Source organism: Camelina sativa, chromosome 8 (assembly GCF_030686135.1).
Source record: "Camelina sativa cultivar CO46 ecotype springtype chromosome 8, ASM3068613v1".
Classification (NCBI taxonomy): Eukaryota; Viridiplantae; Streptophyta; class Magnoliopsida; order Brassicales; family Brassicaceae; genus Camelina; species Camelina sativa.
The window spans coordinates 29,100,078-29,123,101 of record NC_141887.1 but is presented as its reverse complement, the minus strand read 5'-3'; the positions used below and the strand labels follow the sequence as shown (position 1 = coordinate 29,123,101).

General features: G+C 39.0%; 2 pseudogenes; one reads left to right on the top strand and one right to left on the bottom strand.

Annotated features, from left to right (window-relative positions):
* Positions 1-66: 66 nt before the first annotated feature.
* On the bottom strand, positions 67-8,578 carry LOC104709978 (putative F-box/LRR-repeat protein At3g28410; annotated as a pseudogene).
* A 13,465-nt stretch (positions 8,579-22,043) lies between these two features.
* LOC147940585 (secreted RxLR effector protein 161 pseudogene) lies at positions 22,044-22,502 on the top strand (annotated as a pseudogene).
* Positions 22,503-23,024: the final 522 nt, after the last annotated feature.

Below are 23,024 nucleotides of genomic sequence, written 5' to 3'. Positions count from 1 at the left end.
AATATATAGTAACAATGGTAGAATCTAATATTACGACTTATCAAAAGCATAATGATGCAAATATTTTTAGCAATTGCTTCGTTTGAGCACAATGGAGACATTATTGTTGTGAGAAATCGTTTCAACCATCTGAAGCAGCTCTTCGAACCATTGTGCATCATTAAAGTAACTACCTCCCAACCATATAACCATCCTCTCTAGTGTCTTTGCGTTTCTCACCACCAATTCAATGAACGAAGCCAAGAGTTTCGACGTTGCATCATTACAACCCAACATCTTATAGATCTCCTTTGATGTAGGAAACACCTCACATGTTGATCTCCAACAGTACTGATCCGGAATTAAGCCTTTTAAATTATGCATATCCTGTAGAGCACAAAATATATAGTTATCCCAAAGCAAACTAACACTAGTGATTTTTTAAAAATATCAATCCTATATCCCAAGAAAAGTGAAAGACATGGTTCGTGGAATGTTCCTAGTCGGTTATTAGTTTGCATGGTCTTATGAACACAAAAGGAAATGAAAGAGGTTTGTGGTATAGATACCATTATGTTGTAGCAGGGCATCGTATGTAATGTTAGCTTCTTTAGGCCAGGTGAATTTTGTAGTAACCTTAATATACCAGGGATAATAGATCGAACAAGCTCCGTTTTAACAATCAAATTTTGGACCTTGAGCGTTGGGAAAGGAGCATGGCGAACCTCGGCCAGAGAGAGAATCTAACAAAACGAGATATGATGAAATTAAAAGGTCACACTAATGAAAAAATATATATATATATATATATATATATATATATATTATTTGTTAAGCAAGTAAATATCTGATACGAAGTATGGACTCACGTATCAAAGAAGAAAGGCCATTGCGGCAAAGGCTTAGTTTTAATGTTTCCTGTTCTATGATATGTAAGGTTTTGATAGTTTTCCTTTTAGTCTTTGCTTATGTCGGTTTATAGAGATCTATATAAAGATCTCTACAACATTAATAAGAATGAAATTCCAAGCATTAACCTTATTCTCTAAGAGAGACTAGGGTTAAGGGAAGCTTTAGCTTTTACGTTCTCTATTTTCTAAGCAACTTAAGCTACTCACCACAGGTCCTATTACTAGAACTGCAGCGAAGGCTCAGGCTCGTAACATCTTGGTATCAGAGCAAGCCGGTTCAATGGGAAAAGGGGCGATGACTACATCACATTTTGAGCAAGTTATGAAGACGCTTGGAGACATGAACAGATCGTTCGGAACAGATCTGAGTGAGCTCCGACAGACTTCAACCTCACACCAAGCCGCCCTTGAGTCCATAAAAGCGGATCAGCAGGAGGAGCGGGAGCAGAATAAGTCAAGATTGGAAGAGGTTCGTGAAGAGCAAACCCAGATCAAGGAAGTTATGAAAGCCGATAAGCAAGAGGTCTTAGGGAAAATTCGTTTTTTGGCCTCGGTGATGGGAGTTGAAGTAGAGGAGGCTGAAAAAGACACAACACCGGTTTCTAAAGCAGGAAAAAATAACAACACCAACGGAGGAGAAGGTAAAGGCACTTCTTCTAGTGGACCTTGGGCACAACGCTCTTTGGGAAGAGAACATGGTCACCGATTGCAAGATGGTGGTGGAGAATGGTCAGTGAGGCCAATTGGGGAACTTCCACAAGAAGAGCGATCCACTCACATGACGGGGGACGTGAGGGTGCACAAGGAGGCTGTTTTGAAAGGTGGAGCTGCAGGAAGAGAGAGTGAAGGGAGGGAAGCTGAGAGAATCATAGTTCCACCGTCGAAGATAGAATTTCCGGCATATGATGGGTCAACGAATGCTGTTGAATGGCTGCAGAAGTGTGAAGACTATTTTGAGGATCAAGGTATCTACAACGATGATGTGAAAGTGCGTCAAGAAACTTTTGTGTTGTCTGATAAAGCACATCATTGGTATACCAATTTGCGAAGGTTAACTAAGCATCGATTGGGTTGGGCAGAGTTCAAGAAAATCTGCAAAAGTATATTTGGCAGAGCAGATGCAGTAAATCCTATGGGTGAGCTAAGTAACCTACGACACACAGGAACGGTAGACGAGTATTGTGACCAGTTTGAGGAATGTTTGGTAAGGCAAACAAAGCTAACAGGGGATCAACACCTATGGCAGTTCTGTGTGGGTTTAACTGATTCCTTGAGAAAAAAGTGGAGTATTTGAGACCCGAGACAATATTTGAAGCCATGGAATATGCAAGGGACAATGAGTATAAAATCGAGAATGATAGAAGAGTTCGTACTTTTGGCGGACACACAGCCCCACCCCACACGCTATTCAAACCCAACCTCACGACCAACCTCAACCGGTTATCGAGGAACTCAAGTGGTAAGAGGCGGAGAGGCTTTTCATATGGGACCAGCGGAGCAGAAACAAAATTCACAAAAATTAGTTTGGAAAAATTTAACAAAACCTGAGATGGCTGAAAGAAGAGCTAAGGGACTATGTTTTAATTGTGATGACTTGTATGGCCCTGGTCATGCTTGTAAGGCAGTTTTGTTCTATATTAGACCCCTCTTGGAGGGCGAGAATATGGATGATGAGCCCTTTGACGATGAGGACACCAATCTCTCCCTCAATGCTATGAAAGGAGAACAAAACGAGAGCACTTTTCAAGTGAAAGCAGACATTGCAACTGGAACAGGATGGACATTGTTGGACACATGGAGTACTCACAATTTTATCCAGAGTAGTCTAGCAGAGAAGTTGGAAATACCAATACGACGGCGGCCGGGAAGGTTCGTATCTCTAGCCGATGGTGGCAAGTGTGTAATCGACGGGTTGTGCAAGGTTCCTCCAATGATGGTAGAAGGAGACAAGTTCACGATAGACTGTTTTGCGATTCCGTTAAGTGGGTTTGATGTCGTTCTCGGTATTCGCTGGTTGAATGCCTTAGGACGTGTGATATGGGATGGTCCAGCACATACTATTGAGTTTACTCATGCAGATACTTTGATCAAATGGCATGGAGAGGCTAAGGAGAGGAAGGACCACTGTCCTAATTTAAACTCCATCCAAAATGATACACTTGAGGACTGGTTCGATAATGGGGAGGAAATTTTTATTACAGGGGAGAATGTAGTTCCTATCACTCAACACAAATCAGTTCACAGCTTCACTATGAAGGTAATGATGACGCAAGTTTCTTCTTAATTACTGGACAAGTTGTTAGTGGAGTTTGCGGAGTTATTCGATTAACCAACAGAATTTCCACCCCAACGACCTTGTGATCATTGTATTCGGCTCATTCAAGGAGCCAACCCTATCGCGATTAGACCGTATCGCTACCCTCATCTTTTAAAGGATGAGATTGAAAGGCAATGTTCAGAGATATTGCGTCATGGCATTATACGGCCTAGTTCGTCGCCTTTCTCTTCTCCGGTGTTGTTAGTTAAGAAGGTTGACAAAACTTGGCGGTTCTGTATTGATTATCGTGAACTTAACAAGGTCACAATCAAGGAAAAATTTCCAATCCCAGTGGTTGAGGAACTCCTTGACGAGTTACATGGGGCACGTTATTTTACCAAGCTCGACCTCACGTCTGGTTATCATCATATGCGAATGTGTGATGAAGACATTGAAAAGACGGCATTTAGAACGCATCACAGCCATTATGAATTTTTAGTAATGCCTTTCGGTCTCTCGAATGCACCATCTACATTTCAAAGCCTCATGAATTTGGTGTTTCAAGGTATGTTAGGAAAATTTGTGCTTGTCTTCTTCGACGACATTCTAATTTATAGCGCCACTTGGGACCAGCATTTGCATCATATGCGAGAGGTTTTTGAGCTTTTGCGAGCGCATAAGCTGTTCCTCAAACACTCCAAGTGTTCGTTTGGGAGAGAGGAAGTGGGGTACCTTGGAAATGTAATTTCTAGTGGGGAAGTTCGTGTGGATGAGTCTAAGATAACTGCTGTGAAAGAATGGCCAAGACCGCTGACAATAAAAGCTGTTCGTGGGTTTCTAGGCTTGTCGGGGTATTACCGGAAATTTATTAAAGGCTATGGTGTATTAGCTACTCCTTTGACACAACTTCTTAAAAAAACGGGGTTTCTTTGGAATGAGGCAGCTGAAGTAGCATTTGTATCATTAAAACAAGCTTTGTCTGAAGCTCCTGTTTTAGCCTTGCCAGATTTTTCACAAGAGTTTGTTGTGGAGTGTGATGCTTCAGGCAGTGGCATTGGAGCAGTTCTTCATCAACGAGATCACCTTATTGCATTTTTTAGTCGGTAACTAGTAGCCCCTCACCATAAACTTGCAGCATACGAAAGAGAACTCATTGATTTAGCTAAAGCGGTGATTCATTGGAGGTCTTACTTATGGGGCCGTCGATTCTTGATTCGCACAAACCATTACAGTTTAAAATTTTTGTTGGAACAACGCCTTTCTACGTTTCCGCAGATTCATTGGATTAGTAAGCTACTTGGATTCGTTTTTGGGGTGGAGTTTCGGGCAGGAAAATACAACAAGGCAGCCGATGCATTATCTCGACGTGATGAGGAAGACCAGGCAGGTCAATGTGAGGTATATGCACTTAAAGGACCTGACACGAGTATTTTTGGACGATTGCGGGGTGAAATAGAGAGGGATGTAGAGCTTGCTACATTGCGGGATAAGGTTATCTGTGGAGAACTGACAAAAGATTGGATGATTAATATTCTATAAGGGTCGAGTGTATCTCTCTTCTTGCTCAGAATTGGTAGGTGAGGTGGTTTCAGGATTTCATAATTTTGGCCACGAAGGAGTACAGAAAACTATGGATCGAATACGGCGAGATTTCTACTGGAAAGGGTGGAAGAAGACAGTCCAGGAGTTTGTTCGAGGTTGTCAAGTTTGTCAACAAAATAAATGGGAGACATTGAAACCAAGTGGGCTGCTCCAACCGCTTCCAGTTCCGACTCAGGTTTGGTCAGATATCTCAATGGATTTCGTTGAGGCTCTTCCTAAGGTTTCTGGGAAAACGGTGATTTTGATGGTGGTAGATCGCTTTTCGAAATATGCTCATTTCATTGCATTGAGTCACCCATATACAGCAGGATCTGTCGCCCATGTTTTCTTCCGTGATATTGTCCGCTTACACGGTATCCCAGAGACCATTGTTACTGATCGTGATCTGGTATTTCAGAGTTTGTTTTGGCGAGAATTGTTCAAATTGATGGGCACAAATTTATGTTTTACAACTGCCTAACATTCTCAGTCCGATGGTCAGACCGAGGTGGTGAATCGAACATTGGAAATGTACTTAAGATGTTTAACTGGAGATACACCCCGACAATGGCTGGAGTGGCTTCCATGGGTCGAGTACTGCTATAATACGTCCTTCCACACTGGTCTTAAGGCAACACCATTTCGTCTAGTCTATGGGAGAGATCCTCCTAGATTGTTAGATTATACTGGCGGAAGCACTCAAGTGGAGGCTGTGGACGTCGCCTTAGGACAACGTGATGAGTTTTTGGCACTCGCTAGGGAACGTTTAATGGAAGCTCAAAATCGAATGAAGCTTGTTTATGATCTACATCATCGGTTTGTTGAGTTCAGTGTTGGAGATTGTGTGTGGCTCAAGCTACAACCGTATCGCCAGCTATCTGTGGCTAAGAAGGCCTTCATAAAGCTCTCTCCAAGGTTTTATGGTCCATTCTAGATAGTGGTTCATATTGGGACGGTGTCATATCGATTAAAACTTCTGGATGGCTCCAAAATTCACGATGTGTTCCATGTCTCTCTACTCAAGGGTCACAAAGGACAACAGCCAACCGATACACCAGTTCTACCGCCTGTTTTACATGGCCGTTCAGTGCCAGCTCAACCAGTGGGGCTCCTTAAGGCTCGTATACGCGGCGGACAGAGACAGCTTTTGGTCAAATGGACGGCTGATGCAGAGGACGATGCAACATGGGAGGATGCGGGGAAGCTTCTGGAAGCATATCCTGCATTGGAGCTTGAGGACAAGCTCCTAGTGGAGGAGGGGAGTAATGATACAAAGTATGGACTCACGTATCAAAGAAGAAAGGCCATTGCGACAAAGGCTTAGTTTTAATGTTTCCTTTTCTATGATATGTAAGGTTTTGATAGTTTTCCTTTTAGTCTTTGCTTATGTCGGTTTATAGAGATCTATATAAAGATCTATACAACATTAATAAGAATGAACTTCCAAGCATTAACCTTATTCTCTAAGAGAGACTAGGGTTAAGGGAAGCTTTAGCTTTTACGTTCTCTATTTTCTAAGCAACTTAAGCTACTCACCACGGGTCATGTTACTAGAACTGCAACGAAGGCACAGGCTCGTAACAATATCATATATAATGAAAAGTTTGGATTTACATTTTGATTACCATAGACTTTGGTTCCTTGGCAAAAAATATAAAAACAAAGGAAGAAAAAAATCAACAAGACTAAACATCACTCAAGACTTTGAGACTTTGACTTAGAGTCAACGTCAACACTGCTATAGAACAATGTCTAATTTAGATGAATCCAATTAAAATAGAGTAAAGTTTATCTATTAGTAATCAATATATAGTAACAATGGTAGAATCTAATATTAAGACTCATCAAAAGCATAATGCTGCAAATATTTTTAGCAATTGCTTCGTTTGAGCACAATGGAGACATTATTGTTGTGAGAAATCGTTTCAACCATCTGAAGCAGCTCTTCGAACCATTGTGCATCATTAAAGTAACTACCTCCCAACCAAATAACCATCCTCTCTAGCGTCTTTGCCTTTCTCACCACCAATTCAATGAACGAAGCCAAGAGTTTCGACGTTGCATCATTACAATCCAACATCTTATAGATCTCCTTTGATGTAGGAAACACCTCACATGTTGATCTCCAACAGTACTGATCCGGAATTAAGCCTTTTAAATGATGCATATCCTGTAGAGCACAAAATATATAGTTATCCCAAAGCAAACTAACACTAGTGATTTTTAAAAAATATCAATCCTATATCCCAAGAAAAGTGAAAGACATGGTTCGTGGAATGTTCCTAGTCGGTTATTAGTTTGCATGGTCTTATGAACACAAAAGGAAATGAAAGAGGTTTGTGGTATAGATACCATTATGTTGTAGCAGGGCATCGTGTGTAATGTTAGCTTCTTTAGGCCAGGTGATTTTTGTAGTAACCTGGATAATAGATCGAACAAGCTCCGTTTTAACAATCAAATTTTGGACCTTGAGCGTTGGGAAAGGAGCACCGCGAACCTCGGCCAGAGAGAGAATCTAACAAAACGAGATATGATGAAATTAAAAGGTCACACTAATGAAAATATATATATATATATATATATATATATTATTTGTTAAGCAAGTAAATATCATATATAATGAAAAGTTTGGATTTACATTTTTGATTACCATAGACTTTGGTTCCTTGGCAAAAAAGATAAAAACAAAGGAAGCAAAAAACTGATAACTAATGAAAATATTTGTTAGAAAAACCACTTAGCAAGTTCATGTTTTCATCAAGGCCATCTTAATTAACCATCAAACAAACATTAGTTAAGGGCGCGTGCTAACCAAATGATAACAAGTCTACCAGCCATGGTAATTGAGTTTTAGGTAGTATGCCAACATACCTGAAAAAGGGTTCCCCCAAGAGTAAGCCTCTCTACATTGTGTGATTTTGCTACCATCTCCAGCGCCATGGTTTGATAAAGATCAGCAGTCGAGGGAAGGTGTATTCCACTGATAATTTTAAGGTCAGCTTCGGCCAAAGAAGTGACATCCACTAAAGTAGATGATCTATCAAAGTATTCCAATTTCAAGTAATGGATGTGTGGAGCTACAATCACGACTGGCCCTTTACCAATTTATCTCCAATCTCCTCAGACTCGGGGATTTACTCAGATCAAGACGCTCAAGTGAACTGCATCTAACCAATTCCAAGCTTTCGAGGATTGGACAGCCAGAGAGAATATTTTCAATGGACTCATCCGGAAGTCTACAATAAAACAGCGACAAGTTCCTTAGGGATTTCCAAGACACTATGCATCTGGGAATCATATCAAAATAGGACAACTTCACGGTGAGCTGCTTTAGAGAGGAACTTAGATAGAAGATATCCGGAAAACTGTAAGTCTTGGAGTATGTAAAATATACAATGGACACAGACAGCTTCGCCACATTGCGGGAGATAGCGAACTCGATCCAGCTATCAACCTCTGGGGAAGTGTTGTGAAGAAGTCTCAATAAAAGATTGAAACTATTGATTTTGGGAGCCGTGTAGGAAATTAGGGTATGGTTTATGCTTCGGCAGGCCTTCGCCTTGTGTCTACTCTCATAATGTCGAGACAAGGTTTCTCGCACCATACATGCCTCCAACGTCCGGATAAGACGCAAGTTGTCATGGCCAATTCGGTGGGAATAAAGGAGAGAATATGGTGCAGGATCTCATCTGGCATAGAGTTGATAAAATCTGCACCGTCGATTATTTCTCTTGCTGGTTGGACTTTTTGGTGGCTACGCTTTCTACGATGTTGTCGTCGCCGTCTCTCTCGCCTATTCGCCATGATAACGCAGATCGAGGTGTTTAGGTTTTCTTTTTGCTTACAGGAATCGTTGAGTCCGTTTCTCTATTACGTACAATTTATTATTAGAATCGAACCGAATTGAAATAACCTTTTATAAGCATTACCCTAATAAGGCCCAAAATATATTTTATAACATTATGGCCGGGCCTAGTGAGCAATTTTAGTAAGACAAGTTTACATTATGGAAAACGTTAAAACTATGATATCCTATCATATAGAGCCCAAATTTTACTTTCATCCTACATATCTTTCAATAAATGCATTTCAATCTATATATCTCTAAATTCATAGTTTAAAACTACTCTATATGTTTTAAAATATAAGATGTTTTAGAGAAGTTTTTTGTTTCATAATATAAGATGTTTTCAAGTTTCTATGCAACTTTTAGATTATGTTACTATTTTATATTATGCAGTATTATTTCTGATTTGTTCAATTTGTTAGAAGTAAAAAAGTTCTTAATCAACATGCTTTAGTTAAAATATCATATATTTTGAAACGGAGGGAGTATTAGTTTTCATCTATTTTCCCATATATTTTTTATCGGTTTATAGAGTAAACCCCATAAAATCAATCATACCAAATATTAAACCAAAATTAAAAAACCCGATTCATGTTAAAAAAACCCAACCCAAGAAAATACATCTATAACCCACTAAAGATCCCCAAATCATCAAATCAAATCCCAGATTTTAAAATTAAAAAAAAAACCCTAAAAACATAAACTTTTCAATTTCATCTCTCAAACCATGAGCAATATTTGTCCATTGTAGACATATATATGCACATAAAGTCTTGTTCTACAAGAACGTGAATCATTATTTCTAAGTTTCAACATTTGTTTAAGCCAAAAAAACCGTCATTTACTTTTTATTTTGTAAGGTTAAAATTTAACACCGTCAAAAAATTTGTAACGTCCGTTGACGGCTGTTAACTCGTAATTGATACGAATTAACCAACCGTTTTTATGACAAAATAAAATAAATGAAGAATTTTTTTCCAACAAAAAAAGATGAGGTATTAAACGTCCAAATAAAAAATAGATGGCGGTTGTTTTCGGCTTTTTTTCCTAAATTTAAATATTGAATGGGCTACTTCCTGTTGACAAAAAAAAAAAAAGCTGTCCAGATAAAAACTTAAAATATTGTTTAGACTTTAGATTAAACAACGAATGAAGAACCGGCCAAAAGCGAAACCATTGAACAGTCATTTTCTGATATTTCTCAATTGATTGGTTAGACTTTCTTTGTCAAAAAAATAAAAATTGTGAATTTGTTAGAAATGCCATTTTTTAGATATCCCTTTTCAAAAATACTTTTTTTAAAATCATTTTCAGTTTAATCTTTTTTTACACAATTACAATATGTTAAATTAATTTTTTAAATTTTCTTTTAAGTTTGAGTTCTTTATTTTACATTTAAGATATAGTTTTTAGGTGATAGAGTTCAGTATTTAGTATTTAGGGTTAAGAATTTATTCATTTTATATATTAAAAATGAGTATATTTAAAAATGAGTATATTCAGTTTCCACAGCGCGGCCAAGTATGTCCTAATTGCCGCCAGTTCAATGCAAAGGTACGTATTCTAAGCCAATGAATTATGGGTCTTGGTGGGTTCATTCATGAGATGATTCTTGTGATTTGTGTAGGTGGGAAACAACAATCACATGCTTTGTTGGGCATGCCAATCGCATTTCTGTTATCTTTGCAAAAAAGTGGTGAAGAAAAGTTCTCAACATTATGGACCAAAGAGTTGCAAGCAGCACACAGATGGGTAAAGCATTGCAAGAAGATATTGTAGACTCTCAAATACTTTGGCAAATATTTTTTTTGAAAAACCCAAGTGTAGTTTTTTTGCGTGAGGAAACGTTTTACTCTTCCCTTTCATGGTGATGATTCTATTTGGGGGAAGGATTGTGAGTAAGTCTCAATAAAAGACTGAAACTATTGATTTTGGGAGCCGTGTAGGAAGTTAGGATATGGTTTATGCTTCGGACGGCCTTGGCCTTGCGTCTGTTCTCATCGATGTCGAGACAAGGTGTCTCGCACCATACATGCCTCCACCGTCTGGGTAAGACGCAAACTTTCGAGGATTGGACAGGGATAGTAGATCGAACAAACTTTCGAGGATTGGACAGCCAGAGAGAATATTTTCAATGGATTCATCTGAAAGTCTACAAGAAAGCAGCGACAAGTTCCTTAGGGATTTCCAACTTCCAAGACACTAAGCATCTAAATAGATTAAAAATGTCAATGGTTGATAACTGGTCAAGACTAAAATACAGATCAAGCTCTGTTATGGCATCATCTGATTCTTACTTCATATCCAAAGACCACCTTTTCGTACAAGGTAGTTCATTGGTCCGGTAAACTTTACTTCTTAGTGCTTCCTTACTGCAAGAATAGAACCCATATAAAAAGACGAAGTCATTTGGCCATACTTCGGCGTCGGACTCGGGCCACTTATATAGATTTACGTAGGAGGCACGCATGGGACGAACAGGCACGCGCAGGTCACGTGCATCGTTGATGCAACTGGAGATACACACCGAGTTCATGCTCAATAGAAAAGTCTATTGATTTTGTTTCTCTTTAAACTAGTAATATACCCTATAAATTTTTTTGTACACTTTTTTATGTTTTGAAGAATTACTCTCTGACATATACATATGTATGTCAAGAATATTTACATATACATAATTTTTGTATGTTTTTTATTTTTGGTAATAAAATGTGGTAGGGACAGGATGAAAGGGATCCAGGATGAAAGGGATCCAACACAAAATATAAAGTCGCATAGTGTCACTCACATGCATGATGAAGCGTAAAACTGTAAGTGTCATCTGCTGATTAGTAGCAGACACAAGTTTCTGTTCGACAGATAGTAACTTCTTCTTGGATACCATATTTAGCAAGATTCTCTTACTATAATTAGCAAATTACACAACTGGCCGTTCCATTAGCCAAATTCCTACATTCGTAGGAGCCGAGACTCGATTCCGGGTGTGATGGTGCCTTTTACAAATGGACTTACCTCCTGCCACTGTACTAATGTTACTTCACCCCAAATTACTTCTTTTTCTGTCAAACTTATTACTCTTACAGTCTTGCTTCATTTTATTTCATTTCTATCGATTTTATTACGAGTATTCCTTTCTTTCTTTTGTTAAATTGAAAATGCGACATTGCAAACACTCAATCGAATTCAACGACAGATGAATTCTGCGTTGATAACGACTTTTTGGAAAAAAAGAAAGTAACCTCTTTATTGTTTTGTTTTTATGTAGTTTATGTTATCGTATCATGGGTAGACACGTTCTCTTTAAACTTTAGTTGATATTAAGTTCGAAATATTTATTTGCATAAGTTAGAAACGTTATTATGTGTTACCAACTAGCCGATCACTAACTTCAGTTTTGTCTTTAAATTAGTTCTACAAAAAACTTGATCCGGATAATATATATGTTTTTTTTTAGTTTCAGTATGGTATTACGTTTTGAACTTTTTTTTTCTTTTGTTTGGGGCTTTACCGCATGTATTAACAACAAGTGTTTAAAATTTAGGAGAAAGTACTCAATTTTTCAGCTGTAAAAAAAGACGTTTGTTTTCAACCTTTCATTAAAAGCTAACACAATCATACAATGACTTTGTTGACAATTTGCTTGAGCATAAACATATCAAATTTTAAAAATGTCAAGAAAAGAATTGATCGAAATCATCAAAAAATAATAATGGAGTTTTCAACATTTTGGAAGATCACTTGGAGGAGGAAGAATTGATTGGTTTGGGCCTTTACCATTTTCAACCAAGAAAGCCATCTTTAGTCCCCATGTTGTGTGAACCTCTAAATGGCAATGCATAAACCAAACCCCTGCCACCACATAGATACATATTAATTCAAATACTCATTTTCATACATTGTAACAATTTGATTAATTATGGATATTACTATGTAATATGTTCTAATACTAGTATCATATTTGATTTTGTTAGATAATTAGACAAAATGTACCTGGATTATCTGCTCGGAATCTGATCGCCGCCCAACCACCAGAAGGTACGCCGACGGTGTTCCTCTCCACCGGATCAACAAGATTAAACTTCTAATTAGGATCTTTCTTGGAATTGTAATTCCCAGTTCCTAAACCAACCACAAAGAAGTTAAACCCATGGAGATGAATGGGATGGTTCTCGGGCGCCACATTGCCGTATCTTGCAAAACAACTTGCACTGTTGAATTGTATGGAAGCTTGTAAAGCTTTGTAGCCTTCATGGTTGCTAAATTTGAAGGCGGTTTTCCGGTAAAATCGAAAAACCGTCTCGGTTTACCAGGGAAATCGGTTGTGTATACTCCGGTTAGGTTAAAGTAATGCGCTTCAAGCAAAGCTGTTGTAGGCATCTTGAACGTGATGTTGTTTATGGCCGCGACGACACGTGAGAAGTTTCCGGCTTTACAGCTGTGTCACCGGTTGTTTCCTAACCCAACGGTAAACAACAGATCGTGATCAACGGTGATCGGAACGTTAGCCGGATACGTGTTTGAACTGAGACTCCCAAGAAAATTGTCGAACGAGTTTGCAACAGAAGTAGCGTTTTGAGGCGGCGGCGAAGTAGTTTTGGTGGGTGTGGCAGAGAGCGTGCCAGAGTAATGTACGGTAGCGGTTGCGGTGCGGTTGTCGACGGAAACGACGGCGGAATCTTGGAAAGGAGCGGCGGCGATCAGGTATTGGCCAGATGGACGAGCAGCGGAGACTAACGCGGTTGTTGTTTGACCGGGAGCGATTAGGATCGTGTCGGTGTTGAAAGGTTTGACGTAGACAGCGTCAACTTCCACGACGATAAAACGATGGCCGGCGATTTTAAAGAAGAGCTCTTCGTTCATTGCTGCGTTTATTAGTCGTAGCATGTACGTTTTCCCTCTTTCTACCGCTAATTTGAAATTACCTTTGTTGATATATAATAAAAGAAAATATAATATTAGATCATAATTTTATAGTGAATTCAACTTGCTATATTAATCAAAACATATGTAAGTTTACTTCAAAATCGAATTTATAAATTTACCTTGAGACGGACAATTTGGAACGAGACCGGGATTACCGTTAATGACATGAGCATATCTGAGACATTAGGTGCTAAACCGGATTTTAATGCTTCGTTAACAACCATTTCGGTATCAGATTTCCACCACTCACCTATAATAAGAATTTCAAATTGTTAACCAATTTTTTTTAATGAAAACTAACGCTTAGTATCATAATTATCTGATTGTAATTAATTATTATAATAATACGCTTAATCATAAGGATCTGATTGTAATTAATTATAATACCTAGTACGATGACTTCTTCTCTGTGTGGTTTAGGGAACGGGTAAGGTAGACCCGGTTTAGGTAGAATCACGATGGCACCATGAACCGTAGTTCGGAGCCAGAAAACATGTGCATGCCACCAGAGCGTACCACTTTGCCCCGTGACCATACCGTGAAATTATACACGTAGCTGTGACCCGGTTTGATTGGACATTGAGTTATATAAGCCGGTCCGTCAGCCCAACCGGTTCTTAATTGTCTTATCCCGTGCCTTACAAAAACCAATATTTTAGGTCGATTTGGTGAGTTTCGAAAAAATAAGGGATGAAAGTTTTATATATGTATGTTTCTTAAAAAGTCAGGCATGCTCACCAATGGATAGAGACGTTATACTTGACGTTGTTAACGACGTTAACGAGAACTGTGTCGTCTTCATTAGCGTAAATTGTTGGTCCGGGGAATTTACCGTTAACGGTAACAATCTGCTTCGTCGAACAGAGCCGCGTTACTTGTTTGGTTACTACTAAGGAAAGAGTATCATATCATCTCATCCGTCTATGATTACTCAATTCTCATATATTACTCTAATATACATTAATTATATTATTTTATGTAATCTTTTTAATTATCTCATTTGATTATGGTTTGTGCTTATATATAAGTTGTATTATTCCATTTGATAATACACAACAACTAGATTTTACCCTGCGGTACACCGCGGAGCTATGTTTTATTTTAAAAAAGAAAAAAATAATTTGATTAGTAGATTAACTATATATATATAGATATATAAGTATATGACTAATGTTTTGCATATTTTAAATCTTTATCCCTTATATTTATACATTAATTAAAATTTAACTCATGTTCTAGCATTTGATTAATAATATTTAAAATTTATGCTAATGTTGCTATAACCCGTTTTGAAATAAACCCTGTTTTATGAGATTTTTAACATTTATAAGTCGAAAGATTCATAATATTTTAATTTTTATTAAGTTTAACATAGAAATAATCATTTTTTTTTGAAATGGTGTTAAAATATAAAAATGTATATTTATTTTATTTAATAATTTAGATAGAACTAATTAGTTTCTATAAATACATTTCGAATTTATTTATAACAATTAAACCGAAGTTTATGACATATGCTCCTCTAACCATTACTATGTATAACAATTAGTTTTTATAAAAAAATGAATTTAGTTAAATATTTAATGTCAGTGGCATTCCCTAGAAATAATACTGAACTTCAGGATTTATTTCATAATTATCTCCAAAAATGTATATATAAATAATAATAATACAATCATACTCTCTCCATTTACCGTTATCACTTGTACGTAGTATTAGATAATTACGTTTTAGTACTCTTTGTTTGATAAAATTCACACCAAGCTCCTACACGTTAAAACATTTAAAACGCAAAGGCCAGGCACTGTCTATAATCATCAGCTATTACTATGGCCAAATGACTTTTTTTTTTTTTGAAAATATGTGAATTTCATTAAACATAATGTTTGCTGAAGTTACAAAAGCGGGATACAAGCATCGTCCCTTGCTCAAAAAAATAAAAACAAGGAAGGAGCAGACAAAGTCATAATTTGAGTAGGAGTCTAGTCATATTGTAGCCAAATAAGGAGAAGGTCTTTGAAGTTTCGCCTTTTTTGCTTTGCCAAGATGGCGTCACGGATTTGCCGGTCAAGTCGTTTGAGCAGAAGAGGGCCTTCCATGGATATGTTATTGTGATAGCGGTTGTTGCGCTCTGACCAGATAGCATAAAGAGTTGCTTGGGCAGCTAATCGGCGCAGACTCCTTGGTGCAGTGTTGTCTTTCAGATCCAACCATGCTGAGAAGGCATCCCATGTGTGGAAGGAGAATGGCCTGTATCCTAGGTGACGGGTGACTGCAGACCACAGATCCTCACTGAGCTTACATCGCAGGAACAAGTGTTCTCGGGTCTCAGGGAGAAGCCCACATATGCAACAACTGGGATCAACTTGTAGTCCCCAGCGAATCAGGCGCGTCCTTATGGGGAGTCTGTCTTGATGCATCAGCCAAAACAGGAAAGCATGACGAGGGATTGCTCCCTTGAACCAAACCTGAGCAGTCCAAATAGGTGCGTTTTGCACGTGGCCTCAAAACCTCACAGGTCTTGGAGGTGGAGAAGTTCACCAATTCCTCTGTCCCAATCCGCCAAGAGTATGAGTCTGAGATCGCCGCAGGGAGAGGGGTGGTAATCGATGTGAGGTAGATATGGAGGGATTCTGCTTGCGGTGATCTGGCTGGTCTAAGGTTCCACCTTGTTTCAGTGGTTGTAGAAGCGACTGATCCGTGTAAAGAAATACCAGTTTGGGCTGGTCCAGAGCCTCCCATGAAATCAATTAAAGGACCAAAAGGAGTCCAATGATCGTACCAAAAGTTTAGGTGACAGCCATTCCCCAAATGTGCTTTCATAAATTGAGAAGTGATATGTCGAAGCTTAAGCATAGATTTCAGGGTCCCGTAACTCTGCTTTTTGATGTCAAGCTTCCAAAAACATCCATCTTTTATTTTGTTGTTTTTCAGCCAGAGAGCCCATAGGGAGTCCCTTGCAGCCAACAACCGCCATGTAAGCTTGAGTATCAATGTTTTGTTCCATTGGGAAAGGCATCTGAAACCTAGACCACCTTCAGCTTTGGGGAGACAAAGATCTCGCCATGCCATTTTTGCTATGCCTTTCTTGGTTACATCACCACTCCAGAGGAAATTGGCGCAGAGAGTTTCAATTTTCTTGATGCAGCCCTTTGGCAGAATAAAAGCTGACATCCAGAAATTTATTGTGTCATATATCACAGATGATATGAGTTGTTGTCTACCTGCATAGGATAAAGCACGCGACGACCAAGAGGAGAACCGGTTGGTTAAGTTCTGAAGGAGGGGTCTGTACTCTGCTAATCTTAGCTTCCGATGCATGAGAGGGAGGCCAAGATATCTTATTGGGAGTGAACCGATAATGAAGCCAAGAGAAGCCATCTGTGTGGCTTCAATTTGGGTCACTCCTGCTAAGAACAGTTCAGTTTTGGACAAATTCATAGTGAGGCCCGAGATGCGTGAGAACTCTTGAAGGACTGCCACTATATGGGATAGAGAATTTGTCTTGCCATCAAAGAACACCATGATGTCGTCTGCGAATGCCAAATGAGATACAAGGGGACACAAAGCAGAAGGATGAGGACCAATCTTGTTTGCGCTGAAGTGTTGCGTTAGTAGCTGAGAGAACACCTCCATCGCCAGAACAAATAGGTAAGGCGAGAGAGGATCACCTTGGCGCAGTCCTCTTGCTCCTCGAAAGTACCCGCATAATTCACCATTTATGCAGGCTGAAAAACTTGTTGTAGATATACATTGATCGATTAGGGAGATGAATCTTGCGGGGAACCCCATTGCTGTAAGAGTGTTGATTAGGAAACCCCAATGGACTGAATCAAAGGCCTTCATAAGGTCTATTTTTAGCATGCCTCTTGGAGATATGTTCTTTTGGTTGAACCCCTGGACCAGCTCAATTGCAAGCAGAACATTTTCAACCAGCAGTCTGCCCTGAATGAAAGTTGATTGGGAGTTTGAGATGAGATCAGGTAGAACCTTCTTCAAGCGATTGGCCAGTATCTTAGAGGCAATTTTGTAGAGGGTGTTACAGCAAGCAATAGGTCGGAACTGAGTAATCCTTTGTGCGTTCGGGATCTTAGGGACAAGAATCAAAATTGTTGCATTCCATTGTTTAAGCATCTTCCCCGTGTTGAAGAATTCAAGAACAGCCTCAACCACTGAGTTCCCTACCGTGTCCCATTGTGACGTAAGGAATTCGACACAAAAGCCATCCGGGCCCAGAGCTTTGTTCTTCGGCAACGAGAAGACAACACTACGGATTTCCTCAGGTGTGACATGGGTCGAAAGAGTTTGTATAGCGGCTAGAGAGCATCTTTGAGGAAGCAAATCAGCAATTTCTGAGACAGAGGCAGTAGTGAGTTGTGTCTGGTTGCCTAGAAGGTTCTCGTAGAAATCCACCACTAGAGACTGGATACCTTGCTTTGAGTCTACTACCTGATCATTATTATCAAGGAGGAGGATAATTTCATTGAAGCCCTGTCTAGTAATAATGGAGCGATGGAAGAATCTTGAGTTTGTATCCCCATCCTCCAACCAACAGATGCGTGATTTCTGTCTCAGGAAGGATTCCTCAACTTTTGCAAGGAGGGACCAGGTTTTATGAGCCTTTTTCTCCTGGTTGATCGATTCAGTGGAAGGTAGTCGCAGGAGTTCATTTTGGCAGTGAAGAAGTTGAAGGTACGCCTCTTGAGTCCTTTTCTCTATACCTGAGTAGGTGGTCTTACTAAACTCCCTTATCACAGATTTAAGAGCTTTCAGCTTTTTAGCAATAACAAACATTTTGGTTCCATCGAAAGCTAATGCATCCCACCAAAGCTTGATGAGAGGGGCGAAATCAGGGTGCTGATTCAACATAACCAGGAATTTGAATGGCTTTTTCCGCTTTGGTGCATGACTGTCGAGGAATAAGCAGCAGGGGCTGTGATCTGAGAATGCAGGTTCCCCAAATACGGCTAAAGAGGAGGGAAATGCAGTGATCCATTCATCACTGACAAGAATCCTATCCAGCTTTTTGGCGATCAGCCCAACGGTATGTTTGTTTGTCCACGTGTAAGTGTTACCACAGTAGGGGAGATCCGCTAATGAGGAGATACTTAGACATTGTTCGAGGGCACGCATACCCGGAGTAGTGAGGTTTGCATCTTGCGAGGAGTGCTCATGTGGAAACAGCGTTTGATTGAAATCCCCTAGAACAGTCCAGGGAATAGCAGGGTTAGCAGTTGCAGTGTCAACGATCTCCTCCCATAGATCCTTCCTGGCAGAGGCACAAGTAGATGAGGCATAGACTATAGAGACAAGAATGTTGTGAGAGACAAAAGGCAGCTTAATCTGACAAGTGATCATCTGCATAGATTTGCGGATAACAGTAACTTGAACAGAAGGGTGCCAGACAATCCATATCCTCCCAAGTTCTGAGAACTCATAGTTATTTACAAAGGACCAGCCTGGAAGTACGCTAGTTACTATAGCTTGCGCGTTCAGGGGAATTACATGGGTTTCAAGAATCCCACCAAAAAGCGGCTGGTGTAGTTTCAGCCATTTCCGAATGCTTTTCCGCTTTACATGGTCATTAAGACCTCTTACATTCCAACAAAAAATATCCATAAATGGATATGGGGGTTAGAGGTTTATGGGACCTCCGGCCCTTGCCTTACGCAGCTTTTGCCTCTGCATCCGTTTGGACACAACCTTTAGAAAACGGTCCTCGTCCGGTTCAGGGTTGTCATCGTCCTCGGATAGGTTGTCAGAGCTGTCAGATTTGATTTGAGAGGGATCATCAGCAGTTTCATCGTCCTTCGGTGATAGATGAGAGAATAGGTTATCCCTCAAGTCAATGAAAAGTTGCCCTTCATCAAGCCACAAAGTACTACGCGCAAGTACTAAGACTTGTCTTTGATATGGGTTCTATTCTTGCAGTAAGGAAGCACTAAGAAAGTAAGAAGTAAAGTTTACCGGACCGTTGAACTACCTTGTACGAAAAGGTGGTCTTTTAATATGAAGTAAGAATCAGATGATGCCATAACAGAGCTTGATCTGTAGTTTAGTCTTGATCAGTTATAAACCACTGACATTGTTAATCTATTTAGATGCATAATAGTCTTGGAAATCCCTAATCATTCCTTAACCATTCTCTCTCTCAACATTTCTACTTTAATATTCCACTAATCTTTTCTTCAAATCTAAGCTTCACTTATTCCTCCACGTTATTAAACCTTGAAATAGAATAAAAACCAAAATCCATATATATATTAGACATACGCATTACAGAATCACTGAGGCCGAGAGGAGAAATTATAACACAGAAATAAATAAAAAATAAAAAACTTGAGCTTGAACACGGTGTGTATCTCCCGGAAAAAGGGCCATTTCATACCCGTACACACTCCGAATTGCTGCATGTACAAACAAGGAGTGCCAATTTAGACATATACCCTAAGTCATTTCAAATTTCATACCTATACTCACAAAATTGAGCCAATTTCACAGTCCACGTTAACGGATTTAAGTCAACCGTTAGAGATGCTGACTCAGAATCCACGTGTGTATTGACGTGCCATCGAAAATGTAAAACAACGTCGTTTTAATATGTTTTCTTCGCAAAAAATTGTGGAAATTCCACACGCCAGAAATTCGAACCCGGGATCTCTTATGTGTTTAGCGTAAGACTTAACCAGTTTATCCCACAACAATTCTCAAAAGAATCTTACAAACTTATTCATATAAACCTAAGGTAGCATCCATCGAAATCGAAAAAAATTGTGGAAATCCTCACTCCCGTGGGTCGAACCCGTGTCCTCATATACAAATAGCATAGGACTTAACCAGTTGATCTCACAACAATACTCGATTATATCACACAAATTTATTCTTATAAACCTAAACAATATCTAAGTCCCAATTAAATAAAATGTCATCGTTTTGAATTGGGGGAAAAATAAAAATCATGGGGTTCTTCTTCTTCTGTCAAATCGCGATTTGTGGTTTATTTGGGTTTTTTTTCCTTCTTCTTCTTTGTAATTGGGTTCGATAAACCTAAATAATATTCTTCTTCTTCTCTGATACAGAATTACAGTGATTGAGAATGGGTGAGCGATTTAGAGGATTTCCTAAGAAGTGTCAAAATAATTCTGAAAACGACGAAATAATTCTGAAATTAGATAACGTTTTTTTAATAGTTATCTATCTTATAATTCTATACTAGCCTGGAATGACCCACAAGAATTATTTGGCATAATAGTTATTTAGAATTACCTTATAATTCTATAGTTATTTTACAGCTTGATGCACTATCTCCCTTCAACCCTTTGATACACAATAGTTATTTAGTATCATATCATCTCATCTATGATTACTCAAATCCCATATATTACTCTAATATACATTAATTATATTATTCTATGTAATCTTTTTAATTATGTCATTTGATTATAGTTTGTGCTTATATATAAGTTGTACCAGGAATGTTAAGATTCGGGTTTGGAGAGTTTGGAAATAATGGGCTAAGAGGAAAAGAAGTTGATGTCGAAGAAGGTAACTCAGAAGGGAACCCGATTATGAGGACAAAGATGAGGGTGACGTCGATGGTGATGAGGCTTCGGTCGAAGTTCCCACGTTCGAAACAGAGAATATTATTGTAAAATAACATAGTCAGCCGATGTTGAGAAGATCGCAAGCACATATTGTGAGATCTAAATACTTGGAGGATTACGTTTTAATGGCTGAACTTGAAAGTGAACGAATGTTGTTAGCACTGAATGAAGAGCCGTGGGAATATAATGAAGCCAAACAATTAAGAGCATGGAGAGAAGCGTGTAATGAAGAAATTTTATCGATAGAAAAGAATAAAACATGGGACTTAGTTGATCTTCCTTCAGGGATTACACCAGTTAGATTAAAGTGGGTATTCAAACTGAAAAGGAACTCGGATGGGAACATCAACAAGCACAAAGCGAGGCTGGTGGCTAAAGGTTACGTACAGAGACACGATGTTGACGAAGTGTTTGCTCCGGTAGCACGAATAGAGACGGTTTGTTTCATTATTGCTTTAGCAGCATCTCACGGTTGGCAGGTGCATCATGTTGACGTTAAAACTGCGTTCTTTCACGGTGAGCTAAAGGAAGTTGTATACGTAACTCAACCATAAGGTTTTATAGTCGAGGGAGGTGAGGATAAAGTGTATAAGTTGAACAAAGCACTTTACAGGTTGAGACAAGCACCTAGTGCTTGGAATCACAAGCTAAACAAAATTTTGAAGGAACTAAAGTGTGTAAGGTTCTTGAAGGAATCATCGCTATATCGTAAACAAGAACAAAGTCACCTCCTTCTTGTAGCTGTTTATGTGGATGACCTATTGGTCACAAGTTCGAGTTTGAGTGCAATTCTTGACTTCAAGAGGGGAATGACTTCTAAGTTCGAAATGAGTGACTTGAGGAAGTTAACTTATTATCTCGGTATCGAAGTTGTTCAGTTTAATGGTGTTATTATGCTAAAACAAGATAGATATGCATAGAAAATTCTTGAGGAGACTGGAATGCGTAATTGCAATTCGGTTCATATGCCGATGGACTCGGTGTTAAAGTTATCTAAAGCACCAAGAGAAGAGTGTATTGATGAGAAGGAGTATAGAAGAAACATCAGGTGCCTTAGAAACTTACTTCATACACGACATGATCTCTCTTATTGTGTTGGTGTACTAAGTAGGTATATGCAGGAGCCGAAGGTGTCACATGGAGCAGCTTTGAAACATGTTCTTCAATACTTGCGTGGAACACTCTCTTCTGGTCTTGTGTTTACTCGTGTGGATAAGACTGGTCTGGTTGGCTATAGTGATAGTAGTCACAATGTGGACGAGGACGATGGTGAGAGTATGACTGGTCACATCTTCTATCTTGATGGGTGTCCAATCACTTGGTGCACACAGAAACAAGAGACAATGGCTTTATCCTCCTGCGAAGCAGAATTCATGGCAGCCACGGAGGCTGCAAAATAGGCGACTTGGTTACAAAACCTTCTTGGTGAAGCCACTGGAACGGCGTGTGAGAAGGTAACCCTTCTTGTTGATAACAGATTCGCAATTGCACTTACTAAGAACTGATCAGAGGTCAATTAAAACCTAATGTGCACTCAACCACGATCTAGTGGTGTCGTCGTAACACTTTAGGATCGAATCCACAGAGACCAAGCGATGCACTATGAAATTGTATAGATCGAATATAGCTAAGGCAATGAGAAAGTTTGTGCTTCAAGTAACTGATTAAAACAGAAAATAAATAAAGGTTTTGAAATCAAGGGAAGGTATTGGGCGTAGGGGATCAGTTAGGGGATTACAATCACAAATTTAGATGATATATTGGAATGCATTAAGAACCGTTTTTGAACTCAAATCACAATTATAAAGCTAACCTACTTCCGCACCATTAGCTAACTTTGCAAAGAAATAACTAGACCCTAAACTTCGGTTTGAATCTAGATAAACAAGCAAGCATTAAAGTTCAAGTTTGATTTGTTCACA